This window comes from Heloderma suspectum, chromosome 5 (assembly GCF_057233095.1).
Source record: "Heloderma suspectum isolate Gila_16-S chromosome 5, 16-S_ref, whole genome shotgun sequence".
Lineage (NCBI taxonomy): Eukaryota > Metazoa > Chordata > Lepidosauria > Squamata > Helodermatidae > Heloderma > Heloderma suspectum.
Genome location: NC_139462.1, coordinates 206,443,290 through 206,466,244, shown reverse-complemented (window position 1 = coordinate 206,466,244; position 22,955 = coordinate 206,443,290).

Here is a 22,955-nt window from a genome sequence, read left to right as displayed (position 1 = left end):
GATGGGGCCAGATGCCATGATCTTAGTTTTGTTAATGTTGAGATTCAAACCAGCTTTTGCACTCTCCACTTTCACCCTCAACAAGAGGTTCTTGAGATCCTCTTTGCTTTCTGCCATTAGGGTGGTATCGTCTGCGTATCTGAGGTTGTTGATAATTCTCCCGGCAATCTTAATTCCGACCTGTGATTCATCCAACCCAGCGTTTCTCATGATGTACTCTGCATATAAATTAAATAAACAGGGTGACAATATACACCTTGTCATACTCCTTTCTGAATTTTGAACCAATCAGTTGTTCCATGTCCGATTCTTACTGTTGCTTCTTGACCCTCATACAGGTTTCTCAGGAGACAGGTAAGGTGGTCTGGTACTCCCATCTCTTTAAGAATTTGCCACAGTTTGTTGTGATCCACACAATCAAAGGCTTTAGTGTAGTCAATGAAGCAGAAATAGATGTTTTTCTGGAATTCTCTTGCTTTCTCCATGATCCAGTGAATGTTGGCAATTTGATCTCTAGTTCCTCTGCCTCTTCGAAACCCCGCTTGTACTTCCAGTAGTTCTCGGTTCACATGCTGCTGAAGCCTAGCTTGTAGGATTTTGAGCATCACCTTGCTGGCATGTGAAATGAGCGCAATTGTGCGGTAGTTTGAACACTCTTTGGCATTGCCCTTCTTTGGCATTGGAATGTAAACTGACCTTTTCCAGTCTTGCGGCCACTGTTGAGTGTTCCAAATTTGTTGGCATACTGAGTGCAGCACTTTTAACAGCATAATCTTTTAAGATTTTAAATAGCTCAGCTGGAATATTGTCATCTCTGCTAGCTTTGTTGTTACTAATGCTTCCTAAGGCCCACTTGACTTCACTCTCTAGGATGTCCGGCTCAAGTTCAGTGACCATGGCTATCATATCATGGCTATCAGGGACATTAAGATCTTTCCTGTATAGTTCTTCTGTGTATTCTTTCCACCTCTTCTTAATCTCATCTGCTTCTGTTAGGTCCCTGCCTTCTTTGTCCTTTATCATGCCCATCTTTGCACAAAACGTTCCCTTGATATCTCCGAATTTTCTTGAAAAGATCTCTAGTCTTTCCAATTCTATTTTCTTCGATTTCTTTGCATTATTCAGTTAAGAAGACCTTCTTGTATCTCCGTGCTATTCTCTGGAAATCTGCATTCAGTTGGATATATCTTCCCCTTTCTCCCTTGCTTTTCGCTTCCCTTCTTTCGTGAGCTACTTGTAAAGCCTCATCAGACAGCCTTCTGGCTGTCTGATGACAGCCTTCTGTAAGGCTTTCTTACATTTCTTTTTCTTTGGGATGGATTGAGTTGCTGCCTCCTGAACAATGTTACGGACGTCCGTCCATAGTTCCTCAGGCACTCTGTCTATCAGGTCTAATCCCTGAAATCTATTCCTCACCTCCACTGTATATTCATAAGGGATATGATTGAGGTCATACCTGAATGGTTTAGTGGTTTTCCCTACGTTCTTCAATTTCAGCCGAAATTTTGCAAGAAGCAGCTCATGATCTGAGCCACAGTCAGCTCCAGGTCTTGTTTTGACTGACTGTATAGAGCTTCTCCATCTTTGGCTGCAAAGGACATAATCAATCTGATTTCGATATTGACCATCTGGTGATGTCCATGTGTAGAGTCGCCTCTTGTGCTGTTGGAAAAGTGTGTTTGCTATGATCAGCGTGTTCTCTTGGCAAAACTCTATTAGCCTTTGTCCTGCTTCATTTTGTACACCAAGGCCATGCTTGCCTGTTATCCTGGTGATTTCTTGACTTCCTACTTTAGCATTCCGATCCCCTATGATGAAGAGGACATCTTTTTTTTGGTGTTAGTTCTAGGAGGTGTTGTAGGTCTTCATAGAACCGATCAACCTCAGCTTCTTCGGCCTCAGTGGTTGGGGCATAGACTTGAATTACTGTAATGTTGAATGGTTTGCCTTGGATTCGTACTGAGATCATTCTATCGTTTTTGAGATTGTACCCCAGTACTGCTTTTCCAACCCTTTTGTTGACTATGAGTGCTACTCCATTTCTTCTAAGGGATTCTTGCCCACAGTAGTAGATATAATGGTCACCTGAATTAAATTCGCCCATGCTTGTCCATTTTAGTTTGCTGATTCCCAGTCCATCTTGGGTGGCCCTGCACGGCATAGCTTATGGCTTCACTGAGTTACGCAAGCCCCTTTGCCACAACAAGGCAGTGATCCATGAAGGGAAACTTGATGCTACTTTAATATAAATACTCAACACTTGACTTTGTTGTTGAGAAGCAGGAAGATCAAAGGCATGGCATGCAGATCCTCTGAGTGTTGTTAATTTTTGGTATTAATTCCTTTTCTGTAATCCATATTCCTTTCCTTCTTCATGGAATTTACATGCTGAGGCAGTAGTGATTTGTCAAACCTGGTTCCGTATATGTCCAGGCAATCAATTAATTTTTTAATACATTCAATGCAATACTCTTGATCAATGGTTATGTAAAAATCAGAACTGCCATTACAATGGCCCTTATCAATTTCATCGTCCCTACTAATGTATCCAATTAGCAAAATCATATGACACAAATCCCCACACTGTCATGAAGCTCACTGGATAACATGGGCTAGTAGTCACTATCCCTCAGGCTAACCCACTTAACAGGGTTGTTTGCAGGGTAAAACGGGCAGGGGAAAGAACTATGTAGAGTTCCCTGGAGGAAGGGCAGGATAGATAGAAATATAGTTAAATAAAACTGGATCTTCTTCATAACATACCACAGCAGCATCCACCACCAGCAATGGTGTTCCAAGCACTGGACAACCGTTCAAGTGAGCATTACTTAAGTAATGTGACTGATGTAATAGAAATACAGTACAAAATTAGTGAGATATATATTATCTATACGTATTTTTGGACTTCTTGAAAAGTGACTTCCACCTCAGCGCCCAGGAGAGTTTTTGTCCACAACCAACCCCTGGGGGCTACCAACGCTGCTGCCGTTACTTTGCCTGCTGAGTGGGAAGTCCTGGTGACCTCCAAGGTGGATCAGACACGTAAATCATTCATGTAAATCAGATGTGGAGCAAATCCATCTTGCTCTTCATCAACCACGGGTGTGTAGATGACAGACTGACAGGGGCTAAGCCCATTCTACTGCCTCATCCTGCTGCATGTGTAGACCCGGCCTACCCCACCTTGCCATCAGGCAGTCTTCTGTGCTGAGTTAGCCAGCACTGTGTGCAATTCCCTCAGTGTGTCTTCACCCTTGCCTGCTGCACATAGGATGAATCAGGAGGGCTTTGCTGCTGTTAAGCACATGTTGTTGTTCAGTCGTTCAGTTGTGTCCAACGCTTCGTGACCCCATGGACCATAGCACGCCAGGCCTTCCTGTCCTCCGCTCTCTCTCATAGTGTGCTCAAGTCCATATTCATTGCATCGGTGATGCTATCTAGCCATCTCATCTTCTGCCGTCCCCTTCTCCTTTTGCCTTCAGTCTTTCCCAGCATCAGGGCCTTTTCCAGGGAGTTTTCTCTTCGCATTAGGTGGCCAAAATATTTGAGCCTCAGCTTCAGTATCTGTCCTTCCAATGAGCAGTCAGGGTTGATTTCCTTTAGGATGGACTGATTTGACCTCCTTGCAGTCCAGGGGACTCATAAAAGTCTTCTCCAGCACCACAGTTCGAAAGCATTGATTCTTTGGCGCTCAGCCTTCCTTATAGTCCACCTCTCACAGCCATACGTTGCTACTGGGAAAACCATAGCTATGATTATACAAACCTTTGTCGGCAAGGTGATGTCTCCGCTTCTTACTATGCTGTCTAGGTTTGCCATAGCTTTCCTCCCAAGGAGCAAGCATCTTTTAATTTCATGGCCACAGTCACCGTCTGCGGTGATCTTGGAGCCCAAGAAAATAAAATCTGTCACTGCTTCCATTTCTTCCCCTTCTATATGCCAGGAAGTGATGGGGCCAGATGCCATGATTTTAGTTTTGTTAATGTTGAGTTTCAAACCAGCTTTTGCACTCTCCACTTTCACCCTCAACAAGAGGCTCCTGAGATCCTCTTCGCTTTCTGCCATTAGGGTGCTATCGTCTGCATATCTGGGGTTGTTAATAATTCTCCCGACAATCTTAATTCCGACCTGTGATTCATCCAACCCAGCGTTTCTCATGATGTACTCTGCATAGAAGTTAAATAAGCAGGGCAACAATATACAGCCTTGTACTCCTTTCCCAATTTGGAACCAATCGGTTGTTCCATGTCTGGTTCTTACTGTTGCTTCTTGACCCTCGTACAGGTTTCTCAGGAGACAGGTAAGGTGGTCTGGTACTCCCATCTCTTTAAGAATTTGCCACAGTTTGTTGTGATTCACACAATCAAAGGCTTTAGCGTAGTCAATGAAGCAGAAATAGATGTTTTTCTGGAATTCTCTTGCTTTCTCCATGATCCAGCGAATGTTGGCAATTTGATCTCTAGTTCCTCTGCCTCTTTGAAACCCAGCTTGTACTTCCAGTAGTTCTCGGTTCACATGCTGCTGAAGCCTAGCTTGTAGGATTTTGAGCATCACCTTGCTGGCATGTGAAATGAGCACAATTGTACAGTAGTTTGAACACTCTTTGGCATTGCCCTTCTTTGAAATTGGAATGTAAACTGACCTTTTCCAGTCTTGTGGCCATTGTTGAGTGTTCCAAATTTGTTGGCATATTGAGTGCAGCACTTCAACAGCATCATCTTTTAGGATCTTAAATAGCTCAGCTGGAATACTGTCATCTCTGCTAGCTTTTTTGTTAGGAATGCTTCCTAAGGCCCACTTGACTTCACTCTCTAGGATGTCCGGCTCAAGTTCAGTGACCGCACTACAGTTTCCTCCCATACCATTCCTCCAATCAAACGCTCCATCCCCCGCTCCAACCTCTGTGGTTTCAAGTTGGCTTGTTTCCAAACCAGCCAGCTTGTAAATGAGTCCACAAAAGTTACTTGCCTGAAAAATATTTTATTAGCCTGCTGGGGGGCTGACAGAGGAGGGACAGAGCCCTCCAGCTCACTACATTTCTATGCTGGTTGTTGCAGAGAAGGGGAACGTCCTCTTCTGGCAGCCTGCTTGGTCACTATGCTGGGCACAGAGGAGGAGCACACCAGCCTGCACACTCACCCACATGGCATCCTATGCACTTGGATGCATCCAATTAGGGATGTTAGAGAATTCCACCACAAGCTCCAATGAGTCTCCCCCGGAGTCCGTGGCGGAACAGAGCCGTCCCCACCACCACCCCGCAAAATTTCCGCGGGATGGACCCTACCTGTTGTCGGCAGTCCGGTCCGTCCGCTGCCCCGGTCTGCGGCTGCCATTTTCCTCCCTACTTTAGCCTTGTTAGGCTACGTAAGTATTTACGTAGCCTATCATGGCAAAGAGCAGGAACACAAATAGCATTCGCTATGCCATTTGCGTCCCTGCCTTTTGCTGTGATAGGCTACATAAATATATACGTAGCCTATCATGGCTAATGCAGGGACACAAATGGCGGCCGCTATGCCATTTGCATCCCTGCGTTAGTCATGATAGGCTACGTATATATTTACATAGCTTATCACGAAAAGAGCAGGGACGCAAATGGCATAGCAGCCGCCATTTACATCCCTGTTCTTTGCTCTGACAGGCTATGTAAATATATACGTAGCCTATCACGACTAATGCAAGGATGCAAATGGCGGCCGCTATGGCGGCCGCCATTTGCAGCCGCAGCTCAGCAGCAGACAGAAGTCCGGCTGCAGGCGGGCCCAGCCGGCGGCTCCGCGGGCTCGCCATGGAGCGGAACCAGCCGGGGAGGATTCCGGGGGCGAGGGACAGATTGCCTCCCTCACCCCCAGCGGATGGCCCCACCCAGAACGGGGAGAGTAATCCGTACACCCCTACATCCAATTCCTTTTCAACCATGACTACCAGGCGAGTGTTTAAACACAAGGCTGTTCCAAACAAATTATAGTTAAAATTAACTGCAGTTTGTCAGTTTGGACAATATAACAATAGGTAACTAATTGTAAACAAAAGCAAAAACTTCCCAACTCCTCCTCACTGTTGCACCAGAGGAGAAGAGGGGAAGGGGAGCTCATGAACCAGAGTTTCACCTAGGTTTTTCACATCACAATAAACCATAGTTTAGCCATTGGCCATGCTAGCTGGGATGGGAGTTGTAGTACAACACATCTGGAGGGCACCAGGTTGGGGAAGGCAAGGACAGATGTTCCTTTAGGTATCTAGGTCCCAAGCTTAGATATACAATGCTTTCTTCAGTATTCGTATGGCTGCAAGTTCTGTGAAGGTGTGTAGTTTTCTGTGGCCTTTCTTTCTGTACGTTGGTCAAAAGATTCTGTTCTTTACTGTGCCTTTTGGGTCCCAAAAGTAAAAGCTGATATGAGAGTACACCAGGGACAATTTTATGGACAGGTGGTGAGGGAAGCAGAAATGAAATCTATACTGTACCCGTGTGTGTGTGTGTGTGTGTGTGGTCTTTCTGAGATTTAACAAAGCTAGTAGTCTCATGTTTTCAACCTGCCATCACTGGCTGGCCAACACAAGTAACTATGAGGCCTGTCTCAATGGCTGCACCTGCACTGAGGTTTGAATCTGGCCTCCAGCTGCTACCAGCTGAAATTAGATGCTGCTCTCAAACCTGTGGGAATGAGCCCTGGCATTAGAACATAGATTTTAGTACTGAGTTCTGGCTTTAGCCCTGGAAAGTGTGGAATAATTATAATAATAAAAAATAATGCCTTAATTGAGTAACCACAAACACCTCCCCCTGCCCTGCCTCACACACAAATGGCTTAGCAGAATGTGATTTCTAGGCAGGTATTAGATGTAGCATCTTTGTTTTAGAAGTCAAGGAAATCAAGCGACCCTACTCATTCCTTTCCTTTAGGGCCCTGCAGTGTGTCTCCCACCAGTCTTCATAGTTCCACTATGGACAAGGTAAGAGTGTGGAGACTGGCTCAGTGAAAGGGAGAGAATTATGTTGAAAGGTGAGAGAGATACGTGGGGCCCATAGTTCAGTGGCCGGCCATGTGCTTTGCATGCACAGGATCCCAGGTTCAGTCTTTGGCATCTCTACTTAAAAGGACCAGGCAGCAGGTGATAGAAAAGTCCTCTGCCTGAAACCTTGGAGAGCCGCTGGCAGTCAGGGTGGGCAATACAGGGCTGGACAGACAAGTCTGACCTGGTGTAAGACCGTTTCCTATGTTCCTTATTAAGACTAGCTGTGATGTACCATGAAATAATGGTTATTTGTGCTTAAGGATACTGACCCCGAGTGCCACTGGAGTTAGTCTTGGCTTCAGTGTCCTCCACCCATAAAATGGGGAGATGTTTACTAGAAGGTCTTCCAAATACTTATTTTGTTTGTTTGTTTGTTACATTTTATACCACCCAATAGCCAAAGGTTTCTGGGTGGTTCACAAGCATTAAAACCATAAAATATTAGACAATAAAATACAGATGTTAAAATACAGTATAAAATTTAAACATTTAAAACTACAATATAAAAGTGAAAATAATAACCAAACAGAAGCTAACAGCAGGGCAAACATTTAAAATACAATACAAGATATAAAACAAACTGAAAAATTAAAATGCCTGGTAGAATAAAAAAATGTATTTCCCTGGCACCAGAAAGAGCACAATGTAGGTGTCACGTGACGTGAACCTCTCTGGGGAGTTTATTTCACAGCCGGGGTGTCACAGCAGAAAAGGCCCTCTTCTTGGTAGCCACCTGCCTCACTTCCTTTGGCAGGGGCTCCCAGAGAAGGACCGCTGAAGATGATCTTTGTGTCCAGGCAGGTGCATATGGGAGGGATGATCCCTCAGGTAGCCTGGGCTCTGCAATAATGTGTTACATGTGTGTGTTGTATATGTTACTCGACATCTAGTCTTTGGCTGGGCTCACCTGCTAGTTATCCACATACGCTTCTAGTTTTTCCTTTGTGTTTGCATTGAGTTCTGTTGATCTGTGGTGGCCTAATATCATGTATAGGTGGTACACTTTGGTGGCAAGGGACTTGTGAGCAGATGCAATATCTGGATGAATTTAATGAACTGTGGACTCTACTCATGAGCACAGTAGTCCCATTATCACTGTGCCTGGCCCTTGTGCCTGCCTGCTTTTTGACTTGGCCAGGCTCCTTTCTCCAGCCCACCCCTTTAGTATTAGTATTTTGTCCTTCAAGAGTTGGAAAGCCTACCCTTAATGGTCAACCATTCCAAGATGTTTTTCTGCTGTTCACTTCCTCTCTTTCCCCTTCTTTGACTGCCCAGCTGTCTGATCATATTTTGCTGTGATGACAGAAGTTGAGGCTAACAAAGCCAACTGCGACTGAGGGCAAATATTCCTTCACTGGTATTTATTTATTCGTGTCAGAAGCATCATCACAATTAAAAAACATACTATAACACATAACATTTAAAATATAAAATGTAGAAGTTAAAATATATAGAAATTAGTAGGGATGTACGAAAGTCACTTACCTGGTCCCACAGCTTGCTTCGTGGTGGGGAGGAGGCGCTTCGGTTCTCCCCCTGAACTTCAGGCCGGGGGGGGGGAGGTGCCCCGCCTCGCCCGGCCGAAATTCAGGCCAGGGAGAAGAGCCCCGTCTCCCCGGCCGCAAAATAAAAAAGTGAATTAAAAAAAACACACACACACCCGTGATAGGCTACGTAACGATTTACGTAGCCTATCCCGGCTAGATTTCCAAAGTCAGCCATGATAGGCTACATAAATCGTTACGTATCCTATCACGGGTGTGTGTTGCTGTTTTTTAAATTCACTTTGTAATGGCGGCGGCGGCGGCAGCCGGTCAGAAGACCAGCCGCCGCCCCCGCCCCCACTGAAATGCCGCCGAAACGCCTCCGGGACCCGCCGCCGCGAGGGACATTCGAGGGAGGTAAGTCCCATCCCAGGGGGGGCGGGCGGGGGGGCGGATAATTTCACTGCCAATTTCGGGGGGCCGAATGCGTTGGCATTCGGCCTCCCCGAGATTCATGGAGAAATTCTCCGCCATCCCTAGAAATTAGACAAATCTTGCTCCAAAACTAGCAACATCAATTGTGTTCTGTCGTGCTGTCATAAGGTCCTCATGTGTACATTGGTCAGGGCACAAAGGACAAGTATACATATGTGTCTTGTCTGCAAGTCTCCGCAGTCGCATAGGGCAGAGATCACTGGATAACCCCATTTATTCAAAGTGTCTCTAGATCGTGTTGCACCCATGCGCAGTCTATTCAGTGATTTCCAAACTTCCCAGCTTTCATCGGAACTGGCTGCCGGCTCCTCTGCTGGTTCCCTCCAGGGCTGATTCTTTGTAGCTTTCTATAAGTCCATTCTACTTTTTAATTCATCAACGTCTTCCATCGACCTGAGGAAGCTTTTCCTTCACTGGTTATTCTCACCAATAGGATCACTGATGGCCCTTGCTTTGGATGGAGAAACATTTTTGCCATCTTTCGCATGGCTGAAAGATTGCTAAAAGAGAGAATGTTTTTCACTGCTGTCAAAATTTTCACAAAACACACTCTCTCCTTTTGATTCAGTTTTAGGTCTGGAGCAGAGCATCAGGCTGTTATGGGGGTTAGCAGCCCTAAGAATCTGTCTGGAGAACTGGAGCCTTGCTTGAGGTCTAGATCCTTGGAGATTTTTGTAACAGCAACTGCTGGAAAATCTGTCACTTTTATAAAACCTGTTCCATACAATGTAGAACAAAAAGGAATACAAAATATAAAACTCTCCATCTAGATATGTATTTTGTTCTTGAATATTTTTTTCATGGCTTTTTTTTAAAGAACAAGGAAAATTTGGAACCATTTTGAATCTGTTGATTGCTAGATATAGCAGAACAATCCATTTATTTTTCATCTATTTCAAGTTTTTTAAAAAAACAACAGCATTCATTTTTCTTTTTAAACGTATCTGTATTGGTATCAATGCCGGCTTTTGGAGACAGAAGTTCAACTTCAATTAACCATCTGAATGTATTTCATAGCATCAGCGCTCGCTCAGTGGGAACCCCTGCTGCCTTTCTATCATTAACATAAATGCAGGTGCAAATAGCATTTATGTATGTTGATAGGAAGCAGTTGGAGGCATTTCACTGTGGGACACAACACTTTCATATTGCACGCATCTGTTCAAATAATGTATCCATGCTCAGTGACATGAGCACAAGGATAGAAACATCTGCCCCTGAGACCATTTGCCATACAGCAGATGCTTAGGTCTTTATTTATGCAGATGGCTTGTGTGATGAGCTGGGTGATGATGAAAGCAGGGAAGTTTGACAAAGAGACTTCCTGTGTGTTAAGCAAAGCAACAACAAAAATGTGCTAAGATGTTTATATTTTATGCTCAGATATTTAACTCGAGTAGGAGTGGAAATCAAGATATTGATTTCCTAAAAGTAATTCTTTTAGTAAAACAGTGTTTGGGTGGGAAACATAAGACCGTCCAAATTTGGTGCAAAACTTCAACTATAGTTTAGGAAGACATTTAAAGGATTACTGTGAATAATGATGTTTAGCAGGTATGGTTGGCTTTGCCATAGGGATGTCAGAAGAACCCGCAACAGATTCAAATAAGTTCAGCTTTCTATGAATCTGACCAGTGCATTCTGCAGCAGACCATTTTTGTTTTGTTTTTACTGGGGGGGGGGGGATTTGCACGAATTCACATTTGCGCTAATGAACATTAGTGCAAGCGTGCATTAGTGCTAATGCACAGTACCGCTAATGCTCACTTCACAAGTGGAATGAAATTCTCTTACATCCCTAAAAAAATACAATTGTGTCAATGAGCGGACAATGGAATGGAAGATGCTTGACAATCTACAAAACAAAGATGGAATGGATTTAATAAAATCTGTACATCCCTGTTTTGCCATGCTTTATACATGCAAATAAACATAGGAACCCAGAGAAAGTTCCTCGATTTTAGGGAAAAGCCCGTGGCTCCGCGGAAATCTGGTGAGCTCAAAAAGGGCTGGATTTCCCCGGGATGGGCATCCCTAGCTCTGACTGGCAGGGGTGCCACAGAGTCTCAGGCAGAGGTCTCTCATATCACCGACTACCTGAGTCTTTTTTTTAGTTGCAGGTGCTAGGGGCTGAACTTGAGAACCTTTGCATGAAAAACATATGCTCTACCACTGAGCCATAGTCCCTCCCCAACACGTGGGTAGATCCAGTCTGAATGAGTTGAACTTAGCTCCCATTGAAATCAGTGGGATGCATGGTCATCGCCCCTCTGGAGGCCTCCTCTTCAGAAGATGACCTGGAGCCTCCTGAGCCAAACATTGTGGAGGAGCTGCCTGTGTCGAAGGATCTTGAGGCAGATTAGGGAGATCCTGGATCCTTGGAGAAGACAGCCATCAGCCCAACCCCTCACAACAGAGTTATCCTCTTCTTGGACTCAGTGGCCGACGGTGAGTAGCCACCTGGTCCCAGGGAGTGCAGATGCCTAAAATTTCAAGGATGGCCAGCTGCCAGATGCAGTAGTGCCCACTTGAGGAATAAGGACTCCTCGTGAGTAAAGGTATACACATCAGCAAGGCTCTGCTCACAAGTAGCCAATTCCTCATGTGGCACTGATGGCCTGCAGCTGTGTCCTGGGAAGGATTCTGAAGGTTCAGGCTTAAAAGCCTTCTGTTGTAGGCCCAGTGCTGGACCAATCGCTATGCATCAGCTCCTGCCTTGTGTTTCCCTGATAACCTAGTCCTAGCTCTCAGTGGTACTGAGAGCTAGGACTAGGCACTGTGCGCTAGGACTCCCTGTATTTCCAGAAATATGGGGAGTTGCCATTTTAAAAATGGCAACTCCCCATAGTTGCCACTCCAGAAAAACAAGACAGCTTCCGGCGCATAACCATAGGACCCAGCTAAGGAGCTGGGGGCTGGGCAGTGGCAGTGGTGTGGCAACTGGGCTTCCAGGTTGCTCTGAACCGCACTGAAACACTTTGGAGCAGCTCGCTTCAGGCCGCTTTGTGCCCCCTCCGCTTCGCCTCGGAGGTGGTCCGAAGTACCCTGCTCTGACGTGGAGCTTGGGCTTCGGACCAAAGTGGTGCTTGTTGTTGTTCAGTCGTTCAGTCGTGTCCGACTCTTCATGACCCCATGGACCATAGCACGCCAGGCCTTCCTGTCCTGCACTCTCTCCCGGAGCGTGCTCAAGTTCATATTCATTGCATCGGTGATGCTATCTAGCCATCTCATCCTCTGCCGTCCCCTTCTCCTTTTGCCTTCAGTCTTTCCCAGCATCAGGGTCTTTTCCAGAGAGCTTTCTCTTCGCATTAGGTGGCCAAAATATTTGAGCTTCAGCTTCAGTATCTGTCCTTCCAATGAGCACTCAGGGTTGATTTCCTTTAGGATGGACTGATTTGACCTCCTTGCAGTCCAGGGGACTCGTAAGAGTCTTCTCCAGCACCACAGTTCGAAAGCATCAATTCTTCGGCGCTCAGCCTTCCTTATAGTCCAGCTCTCACAGCCATACATTACTACTGGGAAAACCATAGCTTTGATTAGACGGACCTTTGTCGGCAAGGTGATGTCTCTGCTTCTTACTATGCTGTCTAGGTTTGCCATAGCTTTCCTCCCAAGGAGCAAGCGTCTTTTAATTTCATGGCTACAGTCACCGTCTGCAGTGATCTTGGAGCCCAAGAAAGTAAAATCTGTCACTGCTTCCATTTCTTCCCCTTCTATATGCCAGGAAGTGATAGGGCCAGATGCCATGATCTTAGTTTTTTTTAATGTTGAGTTTCAAACCAGCTTTTGCACTCTCCTCTTTCACCCTCAACAACAGGCTCTTGAGATCCTCTTCGCTTTCTGCCATTAGGGTGGTATTGTCTGCATATCGGAGGTTGTTGATAATTCTCCCAGCAATCTTAATTCCGAGCTGTGATTCATCCAACCCGGCATTTCTCATGATGTACTCTGCATATAAGTTAAATAAGCAGGGTGACAATATGCAGCAGGGTGACAATATGCAGCAGGGTGACAATATGCAATATGAAGCAGAAAGAGACATTTTTCTGGAATTCTCTTGCTTTCTCCATGATGCAGCGAATGTTGGCGATTTGATCTCTAGTTCCTCTGCCTCTTTGAAACCCAGCTTGTACTTCCGGTAGTTCTCGGTTCGCATACTGCTGAAGCCTAGCTTGTAGGATTTTGAGCATCACCTTGCTGGCATGTGAAATGAGCGCAATTGTGCGGTAGTTTGAACACTGTTTGGCGTTGCCCTTCTTTGGAATTGGAATGTAAACTGACCTTTTCCAGTCTTGCGGCCATTGTTGAGTGTTCCAAATTTGTTGGCATAGTGAATGCAGCACTTTAACAGCATCATCTTTTAGGATTTTAAATAGCTCAGCTGGAATACTGTCATCTCCGCTAGCTTTGTTGTTACTAATGCTTCCTAAGGCCTAATCCCATAGCCATGATTGCTGTGTGGAACCTTCACATCCCAAGGCAGTATACCTTTGAATACCAGTTGCTGGGAAGCATCAGCAAGGAAAGTGGCACTGACCCAGTTTGCACAATTACCGCAGCCCACTATTTAAGCCACGGTGGGTTGCAGCATGTGCCGGCAACCATTTTGAATATTCAAGCTGCGGTGTGAACCAATCAACCTCAGCTTCTTCGGCCTCAGTGGTTCGGGCATAGACTTGAATTACTGTGATGTTGAATGGTTTGCCTTGGATTCGTACTGAGATCATTCTATCATTTTTAAGATTGTACCCCAGTACTGCTTTTCCCACCCTTTTGTTGACTATGAGTGCGACTCCATTTCTTCTAAGGGATTCTTGCCCACAATAGTAGATATGATGGTCACCTGAATTAAATTCGCCCATGCCTGTCCATTTGAGTTCACTGATTCCAAAGATGTCGATGTTCAATCTTGCCATCTCATGTTTGACCACCTCCAGCTTACCTTGATTCATTGATCTGACATTCCAGGTTCCTAAACAATATTGTTCTTTACAGCATCGGATTTTCTTTTCACCACCAGACACATCCAAAGCTGAGTGTCCTTTCGGCTTTGGCCCAGCCGCTTCACTCTTTCTGGTGCTACTTGGAAATTCCCTCTGCTCTTCCCCAGTAGTATATTGGACACCTTCCGACCTGAGGGGCTCATCTTCCGGCATCATCTCTTTTAGCCTTGTGATACGTTCCATGGGGTTTTCTTGGCAAGAATACTGGAGTGGGTTGCCATTTCCTTCTCCAGTGGTGCACAGCCCTACTAACTATGCCTTTGGTACTGACGCTGACTAGTTCCCTGGCGCTCTGTCCCCACACCACTGAGAGCAGGCCATGTACATTCAATTAACCTTGTCTGGATCCAGTCCATAGTAATTGCATGTACATATCTCTCATTGGATTGGCACTTACAATCAGAGATCAGATATGAGTGTGCAATTAGAGCAACCTCTGTATTGCAGTGCATATAGAGATGCCAGGCACCTGATACAATGTCACAATGGAGGTTATGGGTGAAGATACCATTTCTCTTCTGTTTTGCAATATGGATGGGAATACACATATTCCATCCACTGTCCCAGGTCATTAGTCACATGTAGCAGCTTATTTGCATTCAGATCTAAGGCTATCCTATACACAGTTTTTAGGAAGCAAGTCCCATTGAACATAGTGGGGCTTATCTTCAACAATTGTTCAAGTGAATAATGAATAGAATTGCATTGGAAATGAATGCTGGGTAATTTGGATTATTAAAATATATTGAATCTTTATATATCTCAACCTCTTAACCACAAGGAGGTGGCTAAAAACATAAAACTTCAATATAAGAGAGTCAGTGTGGTGTAGTGGTGAGAGTGCTGGACTGGGAGCCAGGAGATCCGGGTTCTAGTCCCCACTCAGCCGTGGAAGCTCACTGGATGACTTTGGGCCGGTCACAGACGCTCAGCCCAGCCTACCTCACAGGGTTGTTGTTGTGAGGATAAAATGGAGAGGGGGAGGAGGAGGAGGGGGAGGAGGAGAATGTAAGCTGCCTTGGGTTCCTTGCAAGAGGAAAAAAGGCGGGATATAAATGCAATAAATAATAATAAATAATAAGAGTTTTTCTACATGAGGCATTTCTCATAATGCATAAATACTCTGCATATGCAAAGGATTGCATATGGGTTGGTTTCCCGACCTTGAAAGAGGGTTTGTGCACAAGGACTCCGTTCGCATCACAGGACTGGAGCCACTCAGTTTGAAGCATCATCTGTATTTGTGGGGGTATTTTGAGTTCATCTACAATTTGTAAGCAAAGCAAGGTTCATACTCCACGACTGATTTATGTGATGTCGCCACTTGATCTTTTTTATTTTTGCTGCTTCTTTTTGAATTCTACCTTCATAATTTTTTCCCCATGAGACCTGGTCAGCATAATTGTCTCTAGCAGCACTGAAGAAACAACTCATTAATTACCATTTTATATTGCGTGTTATCAGCTCCCTTAATAGAGTTCGAGTTAATGTATTCATATTCATTGAAAGAGGGCATTTACATCTATTTTACAAAGGATAACCTGTTATGAAAACAGCAATAAACATCTCCCTGTGCAGTGCAGTGCAATTTGCGCCAACGTTGTTTTACAGCTCACTTTATAAGGTAGGGTGGGGGGAAGCAAAGACTTCAATATTCTCTGTATCACCAGTGTAATGTTGTTATGAGGCCCTCTCTCTGATAAGTCCTCCCATTTTTTAAAGAGCTACAGGAACAGCCCCATTAGAATTCCTTCTACTTGGGACCTTTAAATTGTTGTATCAGGATCTTCTCAACTGTGGTTCCCAGTCATATAGGAAGCATACCTAAAGAGCCCTACTGAAACTTGAGCATACAGTATGCAGTCAATTCAAGAACATTGCAAAGCATTTCTTTTTAGAATGCCATTATGATTTTTTTGTGACAGATGCATTCCAAACTTATTAAAGCCTGCTTTATGATGTTGAGCAGGGTTATGATGTTACTATATTATATTTATGGATGATTATAAGACACTTTGGGCTTAGGGAAAGGTGGGGTAGAAATTTTAAAAATAAATCTGAAAATCCTATTGTGCTCTCTCAATCTCTCTCTCTCTCTCTCTCTCTCTCTCGTAAGATACAAGAAGGACAACTGTTATTCTAATAACAGTATACTATTCTATTCTAATAATTTCCCCTTTTCTTCTAGCTTCGAATCTCCAGTCCTGTTTAACTCTGTATAGTTTTGACAACTTCTTATGCACCAGAAGACCCTGATTGTCCAGGTCCAAACTTATGGCAACCATAATGTTTTCTGCTGGGGGCGGGGAAATCTTAATAAAAATTCACATTGCTGTGTCACAAAAAGGTGAAATCCCACCAATATAAAAAAACTTTCTTTCAAATGTTAACAGACCAAGAAATACCTCTAATATAGTATTCATTGCCAATGTCAAGTCCATTCTATGCCTCAGAACTGAATGAGAGATCCTCAGTGTCAGGGTGGAAACTGAGCCCAGAGAGCCCCAGAGCAGTTCTGATTCGGAGGAGAATCAGCAATCTGTGGGAGAGGAGCCAGCTCATCCCTCAGAGGCTCAGCACCTGGCAGAGATTCCTCCTGCCAGCATTCCAGAGATAGTGACCTGGGTAGTGAGGGAGTGCAGGAGGGGGGCTTCTTAGATGCTCAACGCAGACGCAGGGAGCAACGAGCGATGGAGGGCGCAGAAAGGAGGCGTAGCGCCCGTTTGGCGTGCAAGCAATGGCCGCCTCCCATGGACCCAAGGGAAAGAGGGAGGATCTCTCCCTAGCCCATAAGTTCTGGGTCTTCAAGTGACTCTCTTTCAAACGGGAATCAACTGCCTGCCTGAAGCTTAGGCCACGCTGCTGTCCCTTGCTTTAGCCGCTGGTGATTAGCATCTGAATCTGAAAGAGTCATTAAGCTGTAATGGGATTAAAGCTTTGAAAAGAATTCCCTTTCGTCTGTGTCTTGAGTTGGCTATTGGAATCTACTGAGAGAGGCCGCTAAGGCGTTCCTGACACTCAGATATCTCATTCAGGAGGTGGATTCAACCACCAGCCCAAGGGCAGTTGGCATAACCTGCCAGTCCTGGTTTGGGCCTTTGTTATCTGAAGGACCACCTGCACCTGTGTGATCCTGCCCAAGCATTAAGATCCATGTCGGAGGCCCTGGAAAGTAGGGATGGCAGAGAATTCCGCCATGGATCTTGGTGAGGCCGAATGCCAGTGCATTTGGCCCCCCGAAATCTGTGGCAGAACGGCCTGCCACCCCACGGATCCCCCCCGGGACGAGACTTACCTGGGGTGGATCTTCCGGGTGGCGGCTCCAGCGGCAGCGGCGGCGGCTGGTCTTCCGACTGGCTGCCACCGCCATTTGCAGTTTTTTTGTTTGTTTGTTTTTTACAAGACATGATAGGCTACGTAAGTTTTTACGTAGCCTAAAACATCTGGGTAAAAAAAAAAAAAGGCGTACGCAAATGGCAGCAGCTACAGCTGCCGCCATTTGCGTTCCTTATTTTGGGCCGTCTTAGTCTACGTAAATATTTATGTAGACTAAGATGGCGAAAATAAGGAACGCAAATGGCGGCAGCCGTAGCCGCCATTTGCATACGTGGTTTTGTTTTTTGTTTTTTCCCAGAGCCCTCCGCGGCCGGAAATTCGGCTGCGGACGGCTCTGGCCTGGCTGGGCCTGGCCGGCTGCTCCGCGGAGCTGCTGCAGAGCACAGCCGGCGGCGGAGGATTCCAGGGGGGGAGGAATGGAGCACCTCCCCCCCATCGAGGATTCCGGGGGGAGGGACGGAACGCCTCCCCCCCACCATAAACATAATCCGTGAAAGGTAAGTGACTTTCATACATCCCTACTGGAAAGAGCATTACCACAACCTCCTTAACTGTGACTCTATTGTGGCTGATGAGGTTTTCTCACAAATCACACAAAAACAAACCAGAGACAAGCTTGCAGTATCCCCTAGTTTGGAGGAAGTCAGCAAACCCATTAACCAAATGAAAAATAACAAAGCTAGCAGACCCGATGGGATCCCTGTGGAAGTCTTTAAAGAAGGTGGGCCTGAAGCTACACAACAGCTTCACAAGCTCATCCAAAAAATCTGGATGAGGCAGGAGATCCCAGCAGACTTCAGGGATGCCATAATGATTACCCTCTTTAAAAAGGGTGATAGAACACATTGTGGGAACTATCGAGTTTCTGGCTATGGCAGGCAAAATCCTGGCAAGGATCCTCACAAACTGCCTTCTACCTATCTCAGAAGACATCCTCCCTGAATCCCAAAATGGCTTCTGCCCTTTCAGGGGGACAGTGGATATGATCTTCACCACACGACAGCTCCAAAAAAAAATGCAGGGAGCAAAACCAACCCCTGTACGTGGCATTTATTGATCTGACTAAGGCCTTCGACACTGTAAATCGTACTGCTCTCTGGACCATCCTTCTGAAAATCGGATGCCCTAATAAATTTGTGAACGGCTCCTCCATGATGACATGATGGCAACAATCTTGGATAACAGTGGCTCTCAAAGTGATCCATTCAAAGTGGGATCAGGCATTAAACAGGGATGCGTCATTGCTCCAGCCTTATTCGCTATCTTCATCGCTATGATTCTACACCTTGTTGAAGGGAAATTTCCCACTGGTGTAGAAATCATATATCGAACAGATGGAAACCTTTTTAATCTCAGTAGTCTGAAAGCAAAAAGTAAGGTAATTACATCCTCTGTCATAGAACTTCAATATGCTGATGATAACGTAATCTGCGCACATTCAGGAAAATCTCCAGACTATTCTAAACATCTTCGCAGAAGCATATGAGAAGCTCGGCCTCTCGCTTAACATTAGAAACCCCAAAGTGCTTTACCAGCAAGCACAAACCAATCCCTCTGTAGCACCATCAATCCAGCTTAACGGTGTGATGCTGGAAAATGTTGATCACTTTTCTTATCTTGGCAGCCATCTCTCCACAAGAGCCAACATCAACACTGAAATTCAGCATCGCCTGAGCTCTGCGACTGTAGCATTCTCCCGAATGAAGCGTAGAGTGTTCGAGGATTGGGACATTCGCAGGGTGACCAAAATGGTTGTTTACAAAGCCATTGTACTACCAACCTTACTGTACGCCTGTGAAACATGGACCATCTATAAACACCACTTCCAACTTCTCAAAAAATTCCACCAACGCTGCCTCCAAAAAATTCTGCAAATTACTTGGGAAGACAGACGGACTAATGTGAGTGTACTGGAAGAAGCAAAGACCACCAGCGTTGAAACAATGATTCTCCAACATCAACTTTGCTGGATCGGCCATGTTGTTCGAATGCCTGATTATCGTCTTCCAAAGCAGTTACTCTATTCCCAACTTATGAATGGAAAATGGAATATTGGTGGACAGCAAAAGAGATTTAAAGATGTTCTTAAAGCTAATCTAAAAAAAATGTAACATACACACTGAGAACTGGGAAGCTCTAACTCATGAGCGTTCCAAGTGGAGGTCAGCCTATATTAAAGGCGCTATGGACTTTGAAGAAGCACGAGTACAGGGTAAAACGGTGAAACGAGCTCAGCGGAAGGCATGTCAAGCAAACCCTGACTGTGACCGCCTTCCACCTGGAAACCTAAGTCCTCACTGTGGGAGGCTGTATAGATCCAGAATTGGCCTTTACAGCCACCTGCAGACCCACTGCTAGAGATTAATGTGTTGATTGACCTATCTTCGATGAATCTGTCTAATCCTTTTAAAGACTTATCTATATAGACTCTATCTTTGGAAGACAATCTTACTCGGTCATGAGTGATCACCATGATGATGACTCTCTGGCCAACTAGCAAGAGACCTTAGACTGGTGGGTATTAGAATAGGGCTTACGCAGTGGTGGCCCCACACCTTTAGGACTCCCTGCCCAGAGAGATACATAAGGCTTCATCACTGCTGGCTTAAAAAGCACACAACAACAACCCTGAAGACTCATTTGTTCCCATCTGCCTTTGGTACTTAAAAATCATTAGCTGCTGCTGCTGCTGATAGTGTGTGTGTGTCTGTCTGTTCTGTGTTGAATTGTAATTGTATGTTCATGGTCTGTAGTGTTGTATGACACCTTGTGGAGGCAGTGCACCCTGAAAGACATGTTAAAAATCATCATCATCATGGCTACCACCCTAGAAGATGCATGACCCTGACAATCTGCATAATTGTGAGGCCCAGTGCCTCCCAACTGGTCACACATCCCATACTGTTCCTGCTCAGCCCCAAGAGCAGAGGCAGCAATGAGCCCCAGATGAAGCTTCAGCCAGAAGGTGCAGCATGATGTCTTCCGTCTCTGATCTGGAAGAAACAAGATACATAAGCATGCATCATATCTACTAAGGATCCAGGAAGGGATATTATAAGTGGCTGGATTGTATCTTAAGTGTTTTCCAGAAAGAAAAAAACACTGCTTCCTAGTGGAGAATATTCTGTGCAGTTCTACATTTGTTACCAGACCCCAAAGGAAAATATCCAATTTTTCCTCCTACACAAGACATGCAGTGTTCGAGAACTTCATCTCATTTCGCAAATCATCAGAACTTGCCCCATTTGCAACCCTGAATGAGAATGTGAACAGGAGCGCAGTTTTCCAAAAATGCTCGCACATTCCTGAGCTTGTGATTGTGTTCGAGAAATGTGTTTTTTTTTTTTGAAAAATGCACAGTTTAAATTGTGCATTTGTAAACATTTGCATTTTCATGCTTTTGTCAATTTGAAAAATGTGCACAGAAGTGTACACTTTCCCCAGTCGTACAAAAAGAAAAATAGGCCACAAATGAAAAGAGGAGCGAGTCAAACCGAGCTTTGAAGTGGAGTTCAGAGAATTTCAGTAAGCGCAAGGATCTTTGGTTCACCCATCCCTATATATGTATAGCTAGAAGTAAGCCACACTGAGTTGAATGGGACTTACTCCCAGGTAGTAAGTATGTAGGTAATGGATGGGGAAAATCTGGCCCATGGGCCAAATGCGGATCCTCAGACCACTCAGTCTGGACCTCTTGACTCTCCCCAAGCCTCTCCTCCTTGCCAGATGGATTATCGGTATATTTACTCCATCGTACCTTGTCCCCAAGCTACAAGGCTGATGGAGGGAACCTTGCACAAGTTGGAGGAAGGGATTGCCTGGAGGCAAATAACTCTCCCCCAACCTCTACTGCTCCCATATGTACTGAGCAAATGTAAGAATCGTTTGCATAACTCCACCCACTTTTGGCTTTGGCCACGCCCATGGCTGGAATGCAGATCTTGATACATTTTGATTAACATCACATGGATCTCAATAGGAAAACGTTTCCTCACTCCTGGTGTGTAGAGTATTGAAGCCTAAATGATGAAGTATTCTATAAATATTACTGCAGTTCTAGCATCCTGTATGTATCTGATTCAGAGAAAGTGGTCTGAATGTGAAGAGATCGCAGCTTAGACAAACACGAGTATTTTAAACAGTATTTTTGATAAATTACTATTTATTGTTTTCTCACAGATCTCCCGATGTCGCTTGTGAAAATGTCTCATGTCCTGCAACTACAGTGGGTGCCATCTAAAGAAACTAAATAATGTATTGTGCATAAAAAGGGGAAGAAAAAGAGATAAATCACATGGTGGCCATGGCTTTTTCGGCAATAAAAGAAGGTAGTGTGTATTATGGTAAATTTTAGGAAGAATAAAGAGAGGGAAAATGTCTTCATAGAAAACCGAAGAGATAAAAGGGCAGTGGGGGTGGGGGGAAGCAATACACTATAGGCCCAAATTCATGGCTATCATGTAAATTGTTTCCTAAAACAGATTTTAAAACATTCACTGTCAAGTGACCAAGGAAGAAGGAATACAGAATTTCCTTTCACATCCGTGACTACAACTTTCATTTTCAACAGTTCCATCTTCAGGATCATATGAATGTAGACACAGCTGTGGAATGGGCTGAAAATTTATTTATTTGCATTTATTTGCATTTATATCCCGCCTTTTTTCCTCCAAGGAACTCAAGGCAGCGTACATGATCCTCCTCCTGCCTCCATTTTATCCTCACAACAACAACCCTGTGAGGTGGGTTGGGCTGAGAGTCTGTGACTGGCCCAAAGTCACCCAGTGAGCTTCCATGGCCGAGTGGGGACTAGAACCCGGATCTCCTGATTCCCAGTCCAGCACTCTAGCCACTACACCACACTGGCTCTCCTCTTATAAGAAAATCCTCTTATCAATGTACATATTCCAACACAGACATTTTTCGTTAAGTATGTCAGCAATTACATGGATAAACAAGAGGTCCTTTTCATCATTTGATGGAATGACTGGCCCCGAGTAACATTCCATTCCCTTAGTATGAGTTTCTGTGTGATTTTCAATTCCTGAATAGGGAATAATTAATATCCACTCTATTCAACTGTGAATATAAATGAAGGATAGTATTAGCTATTGGTGTCATTGGATTCAGGGGACATCAATATACTTCAGCGCTAGCATTTGGCCAGTTCAACAGTGGCTGATCAATTACCTACTCTAGCTTCTGACTAAAAGATGAATATCCAACATCAGATGGACTCTACCACCACCGTCTACAGACTCTTGATTATTTGTTATTCTCACTTTTCCCTTCTCTCTTTTCACTCTGTTGTGCCCCATTGCTGTCCAAATGTAGATTGCAAGCTCATTGGGGCAGGGACTTGTTTGTTGTTTGTTTTGCTTCTGTTGTATGCTGTATGTTGTTGGTGTTTTCTGAATCAACATTATTAGTCATAATATGAGTAGATATTATATCCCAGCATATAAATAACTGTTCAGCTTGATGGTTGAATTGTTTAGAATTACCTTGGTAGACTATTTTAGCCAGGTATGTATTAGTGTCAAGTCTGGCCATATTATCCATAGTTTCAGAGCTACTCCATAAGGCAGGGTGGGGAACTTTTTTCAGCCCAAAGCCC